We start from the raw sequence: 17,262 nt of genomic DNA, 5'->3' as shown, positions 1-17,262 counted from the left end.
AGACACGGGTCACGACGAGGCGTTCCCCATAGCGACCCCTAGAGGACGCAGTTCGAAGTTCCCATGAAAGGGAACTCTCTGAGGATCTGAAAAAAAGAATTGTTGCTCTACATAAAGATGGCGTAGGCTATAAGAAGATTGCCAAGACCCTGAAACTGAGCTGCAGCACGGTGGCCAAGACCATACAGCGGTTTAACAGGACAGGTTCCACTCAGAACAGGCCTCGCCATGGTCGACCAAAGAAGTTGAGTGCACGTGCTCAGCGTTATATCCAGAGGTTGTGTTTGGGAAATAGACGTACGAGTGCTGCCAGCATTGTTGCAGAGGTTGAAGGGGTGGGGGGTCAGCCTGTCAGTGCTCAGATCATACGCCGCACACTGCATCAAATTGGTCTGCATGGCTGTCGGCCCAGAAGGAAGCCTCTTCTTAAGATGATGCACAAGAAAGCCCGCAAACAGTTTGAAGACAAGCAGACTAAGGACATGTATTACTGGAACCATGTCTTCTGTTCTGATGAGACCAATATATACTTATTTGGTTCAGATGGTGTCAAGCGTGTGTGGCGTCAACCAGGTGAGGAGTACAAAGACAAGTGTGTCTTGCCTACAGTCAAGCATGGTGGTGGGAGTGTCATGGTCTGGGGCTGCATGAGTGCTGCCGGCACTGGGGAGCTACAGTTCATTGAGGGAACCATGAATGCCAACATGTACTGTGACATACAGAAGCAGAGCATGATCCATAGTTGTATTCCAACATGATAACGACCCCAAACACACCTCCAAGACGACCACTGCCTTGCTAAAGAAGCTGAGGGTAAAGGTGATGGATTGGCCAAGCATGTCTCCAGACCTAAACCCTATTGGGCATCTGTGAGCAAGGTCTCTAACATCTGGAAGAGGACTCCAGTGGCAACCTGTGAAGCTCTGGTGAACTCCATGCCCAAGAGGGTTAAGGCAGTGCTGGAAAATAATGGTGGCCACACAAAATATTGACACTTTGGGTCCAATTTGGACATTTTCACTTAGGGGTGTACTCACTTTTGTGGCCAGCGGTTTAGACATTAATGGCTGTGTGTTGAGTTATTTTGAGGGGACAGCAAATTTACACTGTTATACAAGCTGTACACACGCTACTTTACATTGTAGCAAAGTGTCATTTCTTCAGTGTTGTCACATGAAAAGATATAATAAAATATTTACAAAAATGTGAGGGGTGTACTCACTTCTGTGAGATACTGTATATCTCCATTCTACCCCCTCTGTGAGCTGTGCAGCCCAGTTGAGTAACTCTACACTACAGGACTCTACATTGCTGTCAACAGAACTAGTCTACTGAACTCTAGATAATACAACAATAGAAGTTCATGTTTAAGCAATAAAATATGAGATGCCATGCTATAATCGAGGCTAAAGAGTGTAGTTAAACAACACATAACCTGCAACCCATTTAACTGCGACTAAAACAATAAATGACCGATTGCTTTTCTAAAACATTAGGTCTGTCACTTAATAAAATATATAGGACTCATATTTAATAGATGTTATTTTATTAAGGAATAGTTCACTCAAAAATGAAAAGCTGCTGAAAATGTTCTCGCCCGCAGGCCATCGGAATAGCTTTGGAGTAATTTAGCATTACATCACTTAAATGGGATGCTCTGCAGCAAATGGGTGCCATCAGAATGAGTAATATTATGCAGAGAGGACTTGAATTTTAGCTAGAAACAATGGTTTGAAGTTAAAAATGTCTAAATTATGGATTTGTTTACAAATATGCAACTTTTCACTTCACAAGATGCTAACTGATGGACTGGATTGGTGTGGATTACTTGTGGATCATTGTGGTGTTTTTATCAGCTGTTTGAACTCTCATTCTGACGGCACCCATTCACTGCAGAGGATCCTTTGGTGAGCAAGTGGTTAAATGCTGAATTTCTCATCTGTTCTGATGAAGAAACCAATTAATCTACATCTTGGATGGCCTAAGGGTGAGTAAATTTTCATATTATGATGAACTATTCTTTTAAATAATTCTGATAATATAGTTCCTAACAAACAAAACCTCGCTATGCAACAAAAATAACAATCCACTATGCTGATACTGTACATTAAAGAGTTGTTATAAAAAAAATTATGTAACTATAAAATAAATACGTTTAAAATATTAAATGTTTGAAAATTACTTTTTAAAAAGCAAACCTACCTGAGTATTTTGTGTTCATGGCCATCTGTGTGTAATATTTGACCATGATGTGTGATTTACCTGAACGTAGAAGAAGATCAGAAGAGGCAAGTTTCAGCACATGTATTTCATTTGATCAGTTGAATTCTTACACTTGAATTATAACTTTTACTAATTTACTTTATGAATTATTACTTTTTTGAGTTTGTTGAAAGTGGGGTGGTATAGTTATAGCTCATCAAAGCTAATTGAATGGCTGCCAGTTCAGTTTCTACTGATATCACCACTGTGTTGTAAGTGTGGATAAAAGTGTGTGAATAAGCATCTGGCCCCATCTTCAGGATCAGTTTTCAGACAGGTACAGACATCCAAGTCTTGAACTGCTGGACTAAATGGAACCTACATGGTCTAATCATGTCTTGATAACACAGTAGATGGAGATAGGAGATGGAGAGGTCACATGTTAATGTTAGTGAAGCAATACTTTGGCACATACAGAAGAGAAAATAACTAAGGGGAAGTTGGAATAAAAGAGGAATGACTGAAAAATACAGGTCTTATTGGAAGCAACTGCAGCTCCACAGTAGGTGGGGGGGGTGGCATTACAGATAAATAGGTCAAGGATAGCTGTTATCCAACTGTTCCTTAGACAGCAGTCCTGACCTGAAATCTACACAGCACACGATAGAACCACTAGCAGTCTGTCTATTTCTGTTTCACTCATCGTGTCTCTTAACTCCTGCCTCCCCAGACACAAAAATGACGGAGATATTTCATTCATTTGTGCGTCATCATTATAATTATTAATCCAGGTCTGTGTGTACGTATCTGTGAGGGTGCATACGTGCTTGAGTTTATGGGTGGGTATGTGTGTGTGTGCGTATGAATCTTCCCCTATTATTCCCTGTGACTCACTCCCGTCGTGTAAACACACATGCAGAGAGGTGAGAGGATGTTGTATAATCCTCCCCATTTCCTTTGTGCATGTAGCTTTCTACAGTTAGACAATACATGACCTGACTGAGGTCAGAAAAGTCTTGACCAGTTCAGGCTTACAACCAACACTCTGATACATTGCAAACTGTACATAAATTATATAAAGATCTCATCTAAAATAATGTATATATATTGCCATTTTGAATGTATTAAATAATAATAAATCATATATCTAATGATGATGCCTGTCGTTGCCTGATACACATGGTAGAAAACTGAATTAAGGAAGAGGAAGTACTAAAGCAATAAGCCCCAAGAAGCCGTGGTTTACAGTGAATTTATAACAGCTAAGGGGCGTTGTTAGGCACGACGCAAAGCGGATAAAACGGTTATTCCATATATGTAGTAAGGTTTCACAAAATAAAACAGAGCAAATAAATTGTAATGATATTAATAAAAACAGTATTCTTCCACCAAACAATGTAGTTCTTCAGAAACAGTTGTGGTTGCCAAGCAACACACAACAAGTAAACAAAGGTGTATGTTTGTAGAGTAATTTACAACAGCTTCAAACGTGGCTCAACCAATCAGAATCAAGGACCGGAACTATCCGTTTTATAAATGTCCATTAAAGATGGCTAGTGCGATGGGATTTCACTTTTTGGCTGTTGGTCAGTTGGCCACGTCACCTCGTCAGTACAATTACAGATGAAATGCCTTTAATACAGTATTCACATAATTTTGCTCATATTTAGATATTCATGCTAAGTATGAGACAGCTGTAGTCAGCTAAGTGTCTCATGGAACAAATCTACTGTAGTGCTGTAATGGGATCTGAAGCAAAACCAAAGGCCAGAAACTGGTTCAGACGTTGCTGAATATTTTTGGTCTAAGTATGAGTTCCGTCTCAACCTGCAGAACCAGAATCCTGTTCCCCAAGTAGAACACATCCGCTGAGTTACCATGGACACAATTTGGGCTCTCATCCTGTATTTTGATTGTGCAAAAGTAACTACGGGTGATTCACCGACTAGCGACCATTGCCATGGAGACTGGCTTCTCTCTCATATTATCTTGGAATTTTTTAGAGCGATCCCTTCAAGTTCAGTCTGAAAGAGAGATGGAAACAAAGAATAATTCTAAATTATTCTAAATTCTCTCATAGAGTAATCCACAGAAGCTAATTTGAGGCTTGTAAACACATTTATCTAAACTGTCTGCACAACAGAAATGTGTATGTGCTCAGCATTCAGAGGTAACTCTGTGAGTTTTATTTTGATTTATTATGCACTGTCATTTCTGATCAGTAATAATTTGCTGTTGCTAATGATCTAGACTGCTGGTCTAGAACTAGCCATCTCGACTTGCCGGGCAAAGACTTGTATTTTTCATGCTGATCTTGGACCAGTTATTCATTGAGCTCAGGCTGGTACATTGGCATGAGCCAGCACACTGACTCATTGGGTATTCTGCCAGGGCACTGGGATGGCAATGTGTGCTCTGATCTGTACTTAAACACCAAACACCCTCTCTTTTCTTCACTCTCTCTTTCACGTCCCAAATGTCTCAATTTCCTTGATGTTACAGATAACTAACAGTTATCCTGTTCTATGCATATGTATGTTATGTATACCATGTATATTATACAGCATTCAGCATGATGCCATAATTAGCACTATTTATAGTACTTGTGTATACTATGTGTAATGAGTATATTCTGTATTATGTATAATACATCTAAAATTACTATAAATTATTGAAAATGTTTTTTAGGGTTGGTATCTTAAAAAGTGTGAATTACCTTATAATTTACAGAGAAACAAAATGTATATTGAATGAATAGTTCACCCAAAAATGACATTTTTTTCATCATTTACTCACCCTTATGTCATTCCAAATCTGTATGACTAAAAACTAAAAAGTTTGGGTTAATTAGGAACCAAAACTATTTGGTTACATCACAAATTAAAGCATCTTAACAAAATATCTTTTGAAAGGGTTTTGAAAAAACCTGATGAAAGTTTTAATTTTTGGGTAAATTATCCTTAAATGAGACAATCCATGTGGGACTATTAATTTATTTAAAAAACCATTAGATGTATTTGGATTATATTTAATTGTTTTGTACACTGGTGTAATGTGTTTTCTTTTGTTCTGTTAATGTTTACTGCATTCTTTCAATGTCCTGTGTGTTACCCTGTCGGTATTTTGTGTATGTAAGGTAACACTCTGCTGTCTTAAGTTGCTAAAGAGGTCAAGGATGAGGTTAATGATGAAATTAAGTCATTGTGAGTAATTTTTCCACCATTTTTACTATCTATACATTTTCCATTAGCGGTTTAAAGGGGCTTTCAATTAGGGCTTTAATGACATATTATGAGCAAGTTCTGGCAACCACATCTGCAAGTTACTGTATAATTCTATTCTTCACCTCAAGTCCTATTTGATTGCTTGTGTATATCCAACTGATAAGTGAAAGCCTACGTTTACAGGTTGCACAACAACAGTGACTCAGTATAGATCAGCTGTGTGATTTCTGCCTCTGGACTACAGCTGACTGTCCTCAACTGCCGGAGGGTTTTTCATTGACCAAGCACCGCTGAGTGAACCATCGGCAGATGGCAATCACTGTCTGACATGACCTAGTTACAGTCCACAGCAGCACGATCCAATTAAACCCCCTCCCGCCCGCTGATCTGTGCACAGTTTAAAAGAAAATCTTTCCGCTTCAAAGAATTACGTTTCTTCGTCTTTACGCGTGCAAACAATTGGAATTTTAACGGTTTAAAAAACGATTTCCTAGGGTAAAATGAATGGGGGTCAGGGTACGAATTATGCAGTGAATTTCTGGCTGTCAAGTTCTTCAAAGTAAGTTCTATGAGGGGACGCATATTTTGTGATGAAATTAAATGCTGAATGAAATGCTGAATGATGACAGATTTTAAAGGGGTGGCTGATTGCAATTTCACTTTTTTAACGTTAGTTTGTGTGTAATGTTGCTGTTTGATCATAAACAATATCTGCAAAGTTAAGAAGTTGAAAGTTCAATGCAAACGGAGATATCGTCTTTTAAAATTATGGCAGTTTAATGCCTACAAAAACGGCTTGTAGGGACTACAACGAGTTACTTCCCGGGTTCGTGACATCACAAACCCTGATAAACCCCGCCCCCGGGAACACGCAACGAAGGGGGCGAGGCCGAGGAGAGGAAGAGAAAACTAGGGATGCACGTAAAAATCTATTAATTTATGAATCACGATTCTGTCGTCTAACGATTCCAATGGATTCACAAGTTTCAAAATCAATGTTCTAAAGCAGCGGTTCTTAATAATGTTCCTGCGTCCCCTGCTCTGCATCTCTCTCTCTCTCTCATTCAGATCATCAGCTCAGCTCTGTTCCATTTATACACTTATTTTCCCATAGCTATGAGAAGCATTAGGCTATACATGGACGCGCGTGCAGTTCCCGTACTGTATTAAAGCTTTAATCAGGATAAAACCGTATATTAAAAGCTAACAGAAGCAGTAGCATTCACAAATAACAGCGTATCTAAAAGTATAAGACAACAACAAACAAACATACCATTAAGAGCCGTGCTTGCTCTTCACTAATATCCTCTGCGTCTCAATCGGGCTCAAATTGATAAGCAATATAGACGACGCCATTGTTTACAATACAACCGGAGCTCATGCTGCTGAGGTGAGAGGCGGGACGCTTAGACGTGCATCAGAAGCGGTTTAGCCAATCACAACACACTGCACTAGCTAACCAATCAGAGTCCATCGCGTATTTCTGAGGGAGGGGCTTCATAAAAGCAGGAAATTATCAGCCAGTTTATCAGAGAAGGGACAAAGCGATGAAAAATAAAGGTAAATTAAGTGAAAAATAATGCGTTTTTTAAAAAACGAAGTATGAACACATGTTAGACTGCACCCCATAAACACCATCCTAGAACAAAACAACTCAACCACCCCTTTAAAATTTGTTGACATACCTGGAAAGGGCGTTAGTGGCGTACTGTTTCCATGGTTACCACCTCAGACAAACGGTAGTGTTCGCCGGAATCTATTTGGAGGCCGTTAATATTTGCTCTGACCAACGTGTAATCAAACTACCTTTTATGGTTGCAGAAACGTTTGAAAACACCGTTGACGCATATACATATTGGTAAGTTATAGCCTACAAAACATATTCAACCCCAACTCCATCGCTGGCACTCGTGCTCGCTTAAACTCGTTGGTCCAGATGGGGGTTAGGGGTGACGCAATATTTCAAGGCATCGTTTACAGCCACAAACTAATAAGCTGCGAAATACACCTTATGAAACAATAGTCCTTACATACCATAACTGCCTACAGAACTCCCACGTCATTTGGGAAACTCGAGCGTATCTATGACATTTCTTTTTTAAAACATCGTTCACTCTAATGGTATTTGTAATAACCTACGAAATCTGTAACCCAGGCTCCCCCCTTTATTTCCACACGAAGAGCTTGCCTCACTGAGACACGGCCTCCTTAATTCTCCGCCGATGACATTCTCTGGCCGCCGTTCAAACCGTTTGAGAACGGAGAGAGCGAGCGCACACCCGCCGCGTTCCCTCCGCCGACTTTGGCGAATCCGGTCCGGCCTCGCCCCTTCGCTCCTTTTAAGGTGTGACGACGGCTGATGACGTAAAGCGTGAGGTGTGTGCGTTGGAAAATGAACATCAGTGAATGAAAAAAGCGCCCTGGAAGTCACTCATTGCCCACAGAAACGGTGCCGGTTATGTAACCCGATTGCATGTGTAAGGCAAGGAAGGCAAAAACGCTCTCGGTGTGTCTCGTCGCTGGAGATTCCTAGCAACTTTTCTGTTGAAGTCTGGTTCTCATTGCTGCCTCTGATTAGGTGAGTACTGCCGGTTGTTGCTTGGTTTAGTTTGTGAAATTAGAGCACACAAGAAGAAGTGTGTCATTGTGTTAAAGGCGCCCGGTGCAAGCGCCCATAACGGGTTTACATGGTGCTGTAGACGTTCTGGTCGTGCAGTTAAAGTTGCAACAGATAGAACGTGAGTGTTTATGTCTTGTTTTTTATTAGTAGCGAGAAGTAAATTTGTTTTTCTGGAAATACATTTATGGGTTTCTCTCTGTGATTAAGTCATTTGTTTCTTAATTGTTAAGGACAGTCTCTGTACTTTGTTCCTGTACTTCTTGTGAAGTGACATATTCCAGGAATGTGATATCTATAAGTGTCAGATGGTTGGACGGATTATGTGAGTCTGCATATACATATTCATTCATTGGCCGAGTTGACGTCTCTCTGTATGTTTTTAATGGAGGTCAAGAGGAACAGCAGAGTACAATCCAATCCTACTCTGTTTTCTTTTACAGCCTCTTACGGACTTGAAGTCATAGATAATGCTTTTAACGATGGCGACATGCCTGTTGAAAGTTTGAACTTAATAACCCTCAGAATAAAAGCACTTGTGAAAAGCTTGCAAGTTATGTAACACATGACTTGAGACTCATGAGCCGGTGGCAATGACGTCATGCCCTGGATTTGGTTGAGGGGAATGAATAAAAAGTTCACTGCTGACGATGTGGTCGAGCTACTCTTTCAGACTTTTTTTCCACTTGTCACTCACTTATAATTTTCGCTCTAAACTGACTTTGATCTCGCTTATTGGCTCATTTTATGAGTAGTTAATTTGTTGGTGTTGCTAGTTCTGGACGAAGTTAACAAATGGACGCAAGTTAAACATTATTTGAGATATTGGTGACTTGTTTGATTGTGCTATAAATGCTTTGTTTGTGTAGTCTATGCCTGGCACAGCACGAGGGCAGTTGTCAGTTCTCAAGTCTAGTTTTTTTTATTATTATTATTCTGGTTGCCTGAATGAAACACAAATGACATCAAATTAATCTATGAACAAATTGGTTTGTGTTTGATAATGCATTTGTTGCATTGAAAAATATCATCATACATTTTCAAATCAGCAACAGTGTTCTCCTCAGCTGTACAGCACTGAAAAGCAATGTAATGTTCAAAAAATATGTTTTTATAGGGCTGCACGATAAATCGCATGCGATATTTAATGCGCGTTCATGAAACGGTCGTCCATAAAATGCATTGCTGTTCTGTTGTAAGTGATCTTAAAGATTCCTAAATGCATCTACTTTCGGAAGGCCAAATAAAGTGCTTTTGCTTTCGCCTAGAAACACACCGTCTCCCTGACATGGCTGCTTCAACACTAACTGCAGTTACTGAAACCACGCCTTCTTTCTTTGCGTGCACATTTGGGCGCATTATGCAAATATTCCCACATAGTGACCTAGATATGTGGGGGCATGTTAGAACGAGCCGTTTTAGGAGGGTGTGGCAGAGTCTTAACTTTGATAAAGAATTATCTCCTTGGTTTTGAGACTTTAGTCTTTGCAACTTCAGGGATCTTATCTATGCACAATCAGCTTGTAACACTCCGAAGAGAAAGGAAAACTTGAAATCGCATCATATGACCCCTTTAAACTCTACATTGTTATAGCAGACTTTTTCGAGAGTGTCTTTTTGTCACATGGGAATTTTGATACCTTCTTTCAATATATTGCCTTTTCAAAGAGAGCAACGTGAATCCTGATAATAACATGTACATTTATTTTAGTGTTTCATTCGTATTTGATCTTTCTGTAGTGACTGTGAAGGGGTGGGAGATTGAAAGGGAGAGATTGTGAATCAGCCTGTGTCATTGTTAATTAAGTTGGCAATTAATTAGCCATGTTAGTAACTCGCTGATTATCACCCAGTGGTTTTGTGGTTTATATTTATGCATGTGTATTTTATTCACATCTTATTTTTATTATCTGTGTGTTGTTGTTGTCTCCGTGTACTGGAAGCTTGTGACAGTATGACAAATTCCGTGTATGTGCAAACATACTTGGCAATAAAGCTCTTTCTGATTCTGATTCTGAAAAACTAGTGCACAGTTGATGTACACTTTACGGCTAGCTGCTACAAAATACTCATGTGCTGTGTGCTTCCGCATTTCATTCACAGCATTTCCAACGCACTCAGTATCCAAATTTGCTCACCTGTTTTTTGTTTACTTACTTAGTGGACTATGTTAGCAGTGTAATGAGGACATCTTATTTTTTCAAAACTTCTAGTTGTTAGTACTTTCCTGGCTCTTGATTGGCTCTTCCTGAGGTAGCCAGTCATTGATTATCTCAACGTTACCTCATCAGAATAACGCAGATGTATTTTTGAAGGATTTAGTGTTTTATATAGCTCTCTTTATCTGTTTCATGTTGTATGAATGGCTCAGTCAGTTATTCTCGTTCTTCAGTCCTGTATATCTGTTGCGCTGTGTGGGCAGATAGATGTGCCCTGTTCTGCTCTAAATGTTAAATTGTTCTGCATAAAGGCTCTCATTAGTAGAAAATCTCATAGAGTGATTCACAAAAAAAAAAAATTCAGCAGAAACTTGGGGTTGTGGGTGGTGAGGGCATATGACAGGTACACCCCCTCTGGTGTGAGTGTGTGTGTGTGTTGGGTAACAGAATGACACAGTGGCCACTGCTGGGCTGTTATGGAGCTATCGCACTGGGGAAACTGGGTTACTGGGGCATGGCCTGCAAGCTTCGCCCTAGCGTGCAGGCAAGCATGTCACTGTGACTCGGCAGGCAGAAATGGCAGTGAGTCGCTACTGCGCCTGAGTGTGTTAAAAAAAAAAAGCGCCGACCCTTTAAGAGCTCTCAGAGCAGTGGTGAATGTTCAAATTCTGTGTCAGATCTACCAGTAGCCCCTCACTGCACGCCCCCTGGATCTTGTGTTCTGCAGTGAGGACCATCTCAGATCTACAGCCATGTGAACAGAGCATGAAGCTAAAAAACTGAGTAGACAGATAAAAATGAAAGAGACTCAGTAAAGACGGGTAGAGAGAAAGTGAAGAAGAAAAAACATTAGAGAAAACACCCTAATGCCTGACACCATTAAAAAAAGCAGCATTTCAAGCATAAATGTAGGAATTGATTAGCTTGACTCCAATTGATTAGAGTCAAAGAAAGGACAGCATTTCATTCATATATATGACCCTGGATCACAAAACCAGTCATAAGGGTCCATTTTTTTTAAATTTAGATTTATACAGCAAATGAAGTTCTTAGCAAAAATTAAGTTTTGATATATTTATGGTAGTACATTTACAAAATATCTTCATGGAACTTGATCTTTACTTAATATCTTAATAATTTTTTGGCATAAAAGAAAAATCGATAATTTTGACCCATACAATATTTTTTTATTATAAATATGTTTATTTATAAAATATGAAATGCTGCTTTTTTTTAATGGTGTCAGGCATTAGGGCACCTTACTGCGCCTTACGAAGTCCCAGACCAGCGTACCTGTGCTAGGTGCTGTTTCTGTTTATGACACATCTTAAGAAAGCACAAATGACTTGACGCTTAAGCCACATTTTCAGTGTCTGCAAACTTTGGATGTGACTGACTGATTCCTATAGTTCTGGGTTTCCCAGACTAGTGTTTGTGAACCCCTGGGGGCTTTGGAGTTAATGAAAAGCTACTAATTAAATCATAAAAATTAAAAAAATAAAATAAATGATACTTAAAAAAAAAAAAAATGTAAAATTAAAAAAAATAATATTTTATTTGCTTGCATGTCATGTGGCCAGTAACTGACATCATGGTTTAATGTATGAAATATTGTTAATTAAAATCTCAGGAAGTATTTAAAGACATCTCGAACAGTGTGTATCACTTTGAATAAAAACATCATGCCAAGTGTATGTAAATTAAAATGACAACGATCTCAATTTTTTCCCTAGTGGCAGTTGTGACGAACTTTCAATTTGTGAAGCCTCTCTGTGTCTGTACGAGGCGGCTTTATTTAGACTGTAAACCTATAAAACTGTACTCTGAAAACACATTGTAAAAGTTATTTTGTCATGCCTAGATGACTTGATGTTTCTCAAAGACGTCAAGAAATCTTTCTAATGCAGTGAAGGTCTTTGATCTGAGGTGACAGACTATACCAAGAGTCAAAGGTCAGATTGTTGGTACTGACATAAATAAAACCACTGTCTTGAACATTATATGTTGTTGTTGTAATTAAAATTTTATGGCTATAATTGTTGTTGTTATAGTTTTTTTTTACTAATGGCAGTAAAGTAGTAATAGCAATAGTAATAGCAGTAAAAAAGTAGATATAGCATACAGTATAGCAATAGATGTAAACTATTATAGTTGCCCACTGTCTCTCCTTGCCCTGAGGTCGCTCAGGTGATCGTATAAAAGTTTGGCAGATGAATGCAGTGTGAATGATTTCTTCTCAAGGTTGTGAAACACAGTTTGAGGGCAGCACTGTTCTTTTTGGATGTTTTTTTTTATTTTTTTATTCGAGGGATTTTACTACAGTGTTCTCAAAGCTTCTTACTGGTGACCACAACACAGTTAAACACTGGATACTTCTTTTATCTGCCTCTTTCATTTCTTTTATTGCATATTGCTATATTTTACTCTATTATTCTTCCTCCTGAAATGTCATGTGCCTTTTCCTCATTGTTCCTTTTTTCTTAGTTATTTCTTCAGTGCTCTGTCCTTTCTTTGACTCTAATCAATTAGAGTCAGGCTAATCAATTCCTACATTCATGCTTAAATTAGATACACTTTGAGGCATTACTTACACTTCCTGTCTTTCTTTGATCTCGCTCTCTTTTACATTCTCTAACTCACTCTTCCCCATTAGTAGATGCTAACCTTTGTCAAGAGGCAGACACGAGACCCTGAGCAGGCCCAGATGAAAGATACAGACCTTTTCACATTTTTGTGCCATTCTGAAAGAAATATCTGCTGAATACTGCAGAATTTCAACATAGATTATTGTCAGCAAATTGTAATTGCATATTTCAGTAGAACATGCAGGAGATGGAGTGTGTGTAGAACTTGGTGGTGAGGCAGACTATACAAATATCATCTTCCCCATATCAGCAAATTTTCTGATTTCTTACACTGTTGTTAACACAGTAAATAATAAAGTAAACTCAGTAATTTAACAAAAACTACATATATAGTAAAGTAATAAACAAAGCTGCTCTCCCTGATAAGCCTCTCAGTCCTTATCTGCCTATTCACATATAGTTTGCCCACTCTGAAGCATATTAACATCACAAGCAGACTGCAAACAAAACAAAAATCCACAATTAGCAGATAGACCATGTGATTACTTATATGATTTTATATGAAGCTGCCTAATACTTGGCAGCGTGGTGTCTTTAGATATGTGATTTTTTTTTTTTATGTTTTATGACAAAATATAAAACTTCATTCTACATTTTTGTAAACACATTACCACCAGGCCACAAACTTTCGCCTTGTGTGTCCTTATCCATATATTTTGGAAAATGTTTATGTCTATGTCTGACTAATGCTCTTTGTTTGGCAGTGAATATCTAAAACTAATATGATTTTTTATTTAATGTCAGATATTTACTCTCACACACACACACACACACACACACACACACACACACACACACACACAATCATCTGTTAGCTGGATGTTTCCTTGTAGTTTGCCATGTAGCTTCTGTAAACAGCCGTTTCAGGGCTTATTTACCAGCTAAATGATGCAAAGTCTGATTGAGAGGTTGATAAGAAATGATGAATTAAATCTACAGTGGCTAGTGATTTATATTTGTGATGCATTTTTGAGGATTCTTTGATGAATAAAACATTCATAAGAACAGCATTTAGTTGAAAAATAAATCTTTTGTAACCTTATAAATTTACCCTTAGTCTAAAACTCTTCGAATTTAGCCATTGCTATAGAGATGATCTCCTCTCTTGGTGTAATAAATGAGATATAAAGGTTAAAAGCTGGTACTGAATGCCTACAACCACCCCCAGTCATGATTATAAATTCTCTGATGAGAAGAAAGCTCATTGATTAAGTACTCTGCTGCAAGGCCAGAATCATGCTAAGAATATCTCCGTTGTGCCTCATTAGTTTCGGTATGATTTGTTATTTGCTGTGATCATATCAGAGTGTCAGCTCAGAGCAGGATGTGTCACGGATTTGGGATTAGGTCACTGCTACCACCATCAGCCTTGTTTGCATTACTCACTGTCACAGACTCTTGGTCATGCTTGTTTTTATTATATATATATTCATGATAACATTAAGTCACATTTAGGTAGCATTCTGTAAAAATCCATGGGTGTTTATTTATCTAGATGTGCTTACTTGTGTATTGTTTAATTTTTATCAGCATTCAGCACTGAAATCACTGCCTGAAATAGGCAACTCATTATAAACGAATGACTTCATGTCGCTTTACTGTGTTTGAAAGTTTGTAGCTCTGCCCAATGTCAGCGTCACAGGGAAAAGGGGGACAGGTGAAGCACTCAATGGAAATTCATCGTGATTATCATGTGAGCATTGCATCCAGCAAATTTATTTAACCTTGAACCGTATGTGCCAGAGAACTCTCTGGAAAGACTTTAAAACGATTTATAACGGTTTATAAACGGTTTAAAATGATTCATGGGCCATTTGTAGAAGCCACTGGCTTTTTAACTCATGCAGGTTTTTAAGCAAACTATAAACAGTTCAAAATGTGCTTTCTGCAGAATGCAAAAATTAAAGAGGGTGTATATGCATTGTAATGCAGTTACACAGAAACGGTTGGGATAATTTTACTTGGCCTGAAGCTGTAGAATTTGCTTGTCATTTCTACATACAGTAACATGAAACATTGATGTCAGTGATGCAAGATTTACAGTAATACTGAAATAATGAAGACAATTTCAGTCTGTTCCTGGCACAAGGCTGTTATATGGCTTTAGAGAGGAGCTGAGATATAGTGAACAAGTCAAATATAGCTGTTTTCTATTTGAATACATTTTAAACTTGTATTTATTCCTGTAATGGCAAAGCTGAATTTTCAGCAGCCGTTACTTCAGAAATCATTCCAATATAACATTCGAATATTGCTGATTTGATGATTAAGTAACATTTTGGTGGAAATCATCATATGTTCTCAGGATATTCTCTTGATTAATATAAGGTTCAATAGAGCAGCATTTATTTGAAATAGAAACTTTTTGTAACATTATAAATGCCTTTACTGTTACTTTTGATCAATTTAATTGCTGAATAAAAGTATTAATTAAAAAAATCTTACTGACCCCAAACTTTTGAATGGTAGAATCTGGTTCTTTTTCGCTTTCTTTGAATGTAAAAGAGCAGTGTAAACATTCTGCTTAAAATCTCTTTTTATGTTTGATAGTGAAAACCATGTCAGATGGGTTTGAGGGGAGTAAATGATGACCAGGGGCAGCTGTATTGTGGCTTCATGATTACGTTAAGCGAGTGGAAGTATGCTGCACATGACTGTAGAGAGAATGTCTGGTATTCATGTCGCTCTCTGTAACCTTCTAATGGTGACATACGCAATGTTCAGTGCATGATTCTATAACAGCTCGTACAGACGTCATTCTCTGCTCAAATGCCTCTCTCCCCCCATCCCTCCTCCTCTCTCCTTTAAGTGCTCTCTTTCTGTTTTTTTCCCCTCTAGGTCTCTTTCTCATCCCCCTCCACTTTCCCCCAGCCTACGTTTTTCTGCTTTTTATGTAATGTGCCTATGGGTGCATGATTAAGGGACATAATCATTCTCCCTCTGTTTTTTGTCTCTCTCTTTTTTTTAAGTACAAGTGTGTGTGTTTGACTGTGTGCAAGTGTGGGTTTGTTTGAGCACGTTGTCTCAGAGATACATTTTGTAAACCTTGATATAAAGCATTGCCCTATGAGAAATCATTAGAGTGATGCAGTGTAAGGCCGGATGGAGGCACACAGGAAGCCTAAAGGGGTCATATCATGAGGAGTCAAATGTTCCTTGATGTTGTGAGCATAGGCGGAGCATGCATCTACCTTTTTCCTACGCCCCTTGATGCTTTGCTCAAATTATGGGAGTAATTTCCGTTTACACTGTAAACAATCAGCAAAAGGTTCACTCTGTGAATGCAATAATAAGCATTTTCAAAATCTGGGTACAATGAGGTGACATTATTTTACGCACCCTTCAACTATTGATCATTAAAAGGACATTTAAAAAGTGTAAAAGCATTATCAAGTTACTTCCAGCACACCATGAATAACTCCTAAAGATCCTCCTACTATCCGCAGCAATATTACAGATGTGTTAAATATTATAACCGTGAAAGAGTTAGGCCTATAAATAATTAGTAATTAGTTTTTATTAAATTATGATAAAGTTAAATACAAATGCAGTCATATTAAATGTCTTATGACATCACCTGTAACGAAGGATGCATGACAACGGAGTGGGGATCCGAACTAATCGAGCCGTTTGTGCCAGGCTGGGGAGTATTTTAATAATGGGTATTTTAATAATGTAAATTATGTGAAAAATAATGCGTTTTTCGAACCACCAAGCATGAGAGCATGTTCTAGTACACCCCCAAAACAAAATCAAGACTTTGTAAAAGAGCGTAATAGGACCCCTTTAAAAATAATGCTTAAATTAATTCATATAAAGAATATTATTATTGTTGTTATTATTATTGTTATAACTTTGAAGTACATTGCACAATGATATTATGCTTATATATTTCTGTCATAATTACAAGTTAAATCGAACTTTTATTTTGACGGGTTGTAGTGGACATTTGAGTTTCAGTGTATTTGACAATGGTTTTTCTCTCAGCGCAGCTCTGGTGCTGTTCATGTTTATGTAGATGCTGAAAACACCATTAGCGTCATGCATGCGTATTTCAGTATGTAGTAGATAAAATGGTGCCACTCAGAGACATGCAGAAACAAGCAGATTATTCATATAGCAGTCTCTCTGTGCTTTAATATTGACAGACACATATCATATTTACTTTTGATTTATCCATCGATCAGATTGCGCGTTTTACGTGACATCCTCGTTATAGCCTACTGAAAATTCCATGTTCACGACTGCACCGGGATTCCCTCTGCATCACGGAAATCATACGGCCTTAACTTATAACTTGTTATTAATGCGACACACCTTTATCTGCACGCAGGGATGGTGTCCACGAATATGAACGAACATGTTCGGTGTATTGCCTGCTTTTGCAGAGTCCACATTTTTTGCTAATTGGATCC

The 17,262-nt window shown here is 38.3% G+C and overlaps 1 protein-coding gene across 1 annotated transcript in view; it reads left to right on the top strand.

The window, feature by feature from the left end:
* The first annotated feature begins 7,720 nt into the window (after positions 1-7,720).
* LOC107672582 (neuronal PAS domain-containing protein 2-like) overlaps positions 7,721-17,262 on the top strand; it is a 69,574-nt gene continuing 60,032 nt past the window's right edge. Inside the window, exon 1 of the mRNA XM_016465838.1 lies at positions 7,721-8,004. The gene's annotated coding sequence lies outside the window, so the exon portion shown is untranslated. The remainder of the gene's footprint in view (positions 8,005-17,262) is intronic.

Source organism: Sinocyclocheilus anshuiensis, unplaced genomic scaffold, assembly GCF_001515605.1.
Source record: "Sinocyclocheilus anshuiensis isolate Anshui unplaced genomic scaffold, SAMN03320099.WGS_v1.1 scaffold681, whole genome shotgun sequence".
NCBI lineage: Eukaryota > Metazoa > Chordata > Actinopteri > Cypriniformes > Cyprinidae > Sinocyclocheilus > Sinocyclocheilus anshuiensis.
The sequence above is the reverse complement of the archived record's forward strand: the minus strand, read 5'-3'. Positions and strand labels throughout refer to the sequence as shown.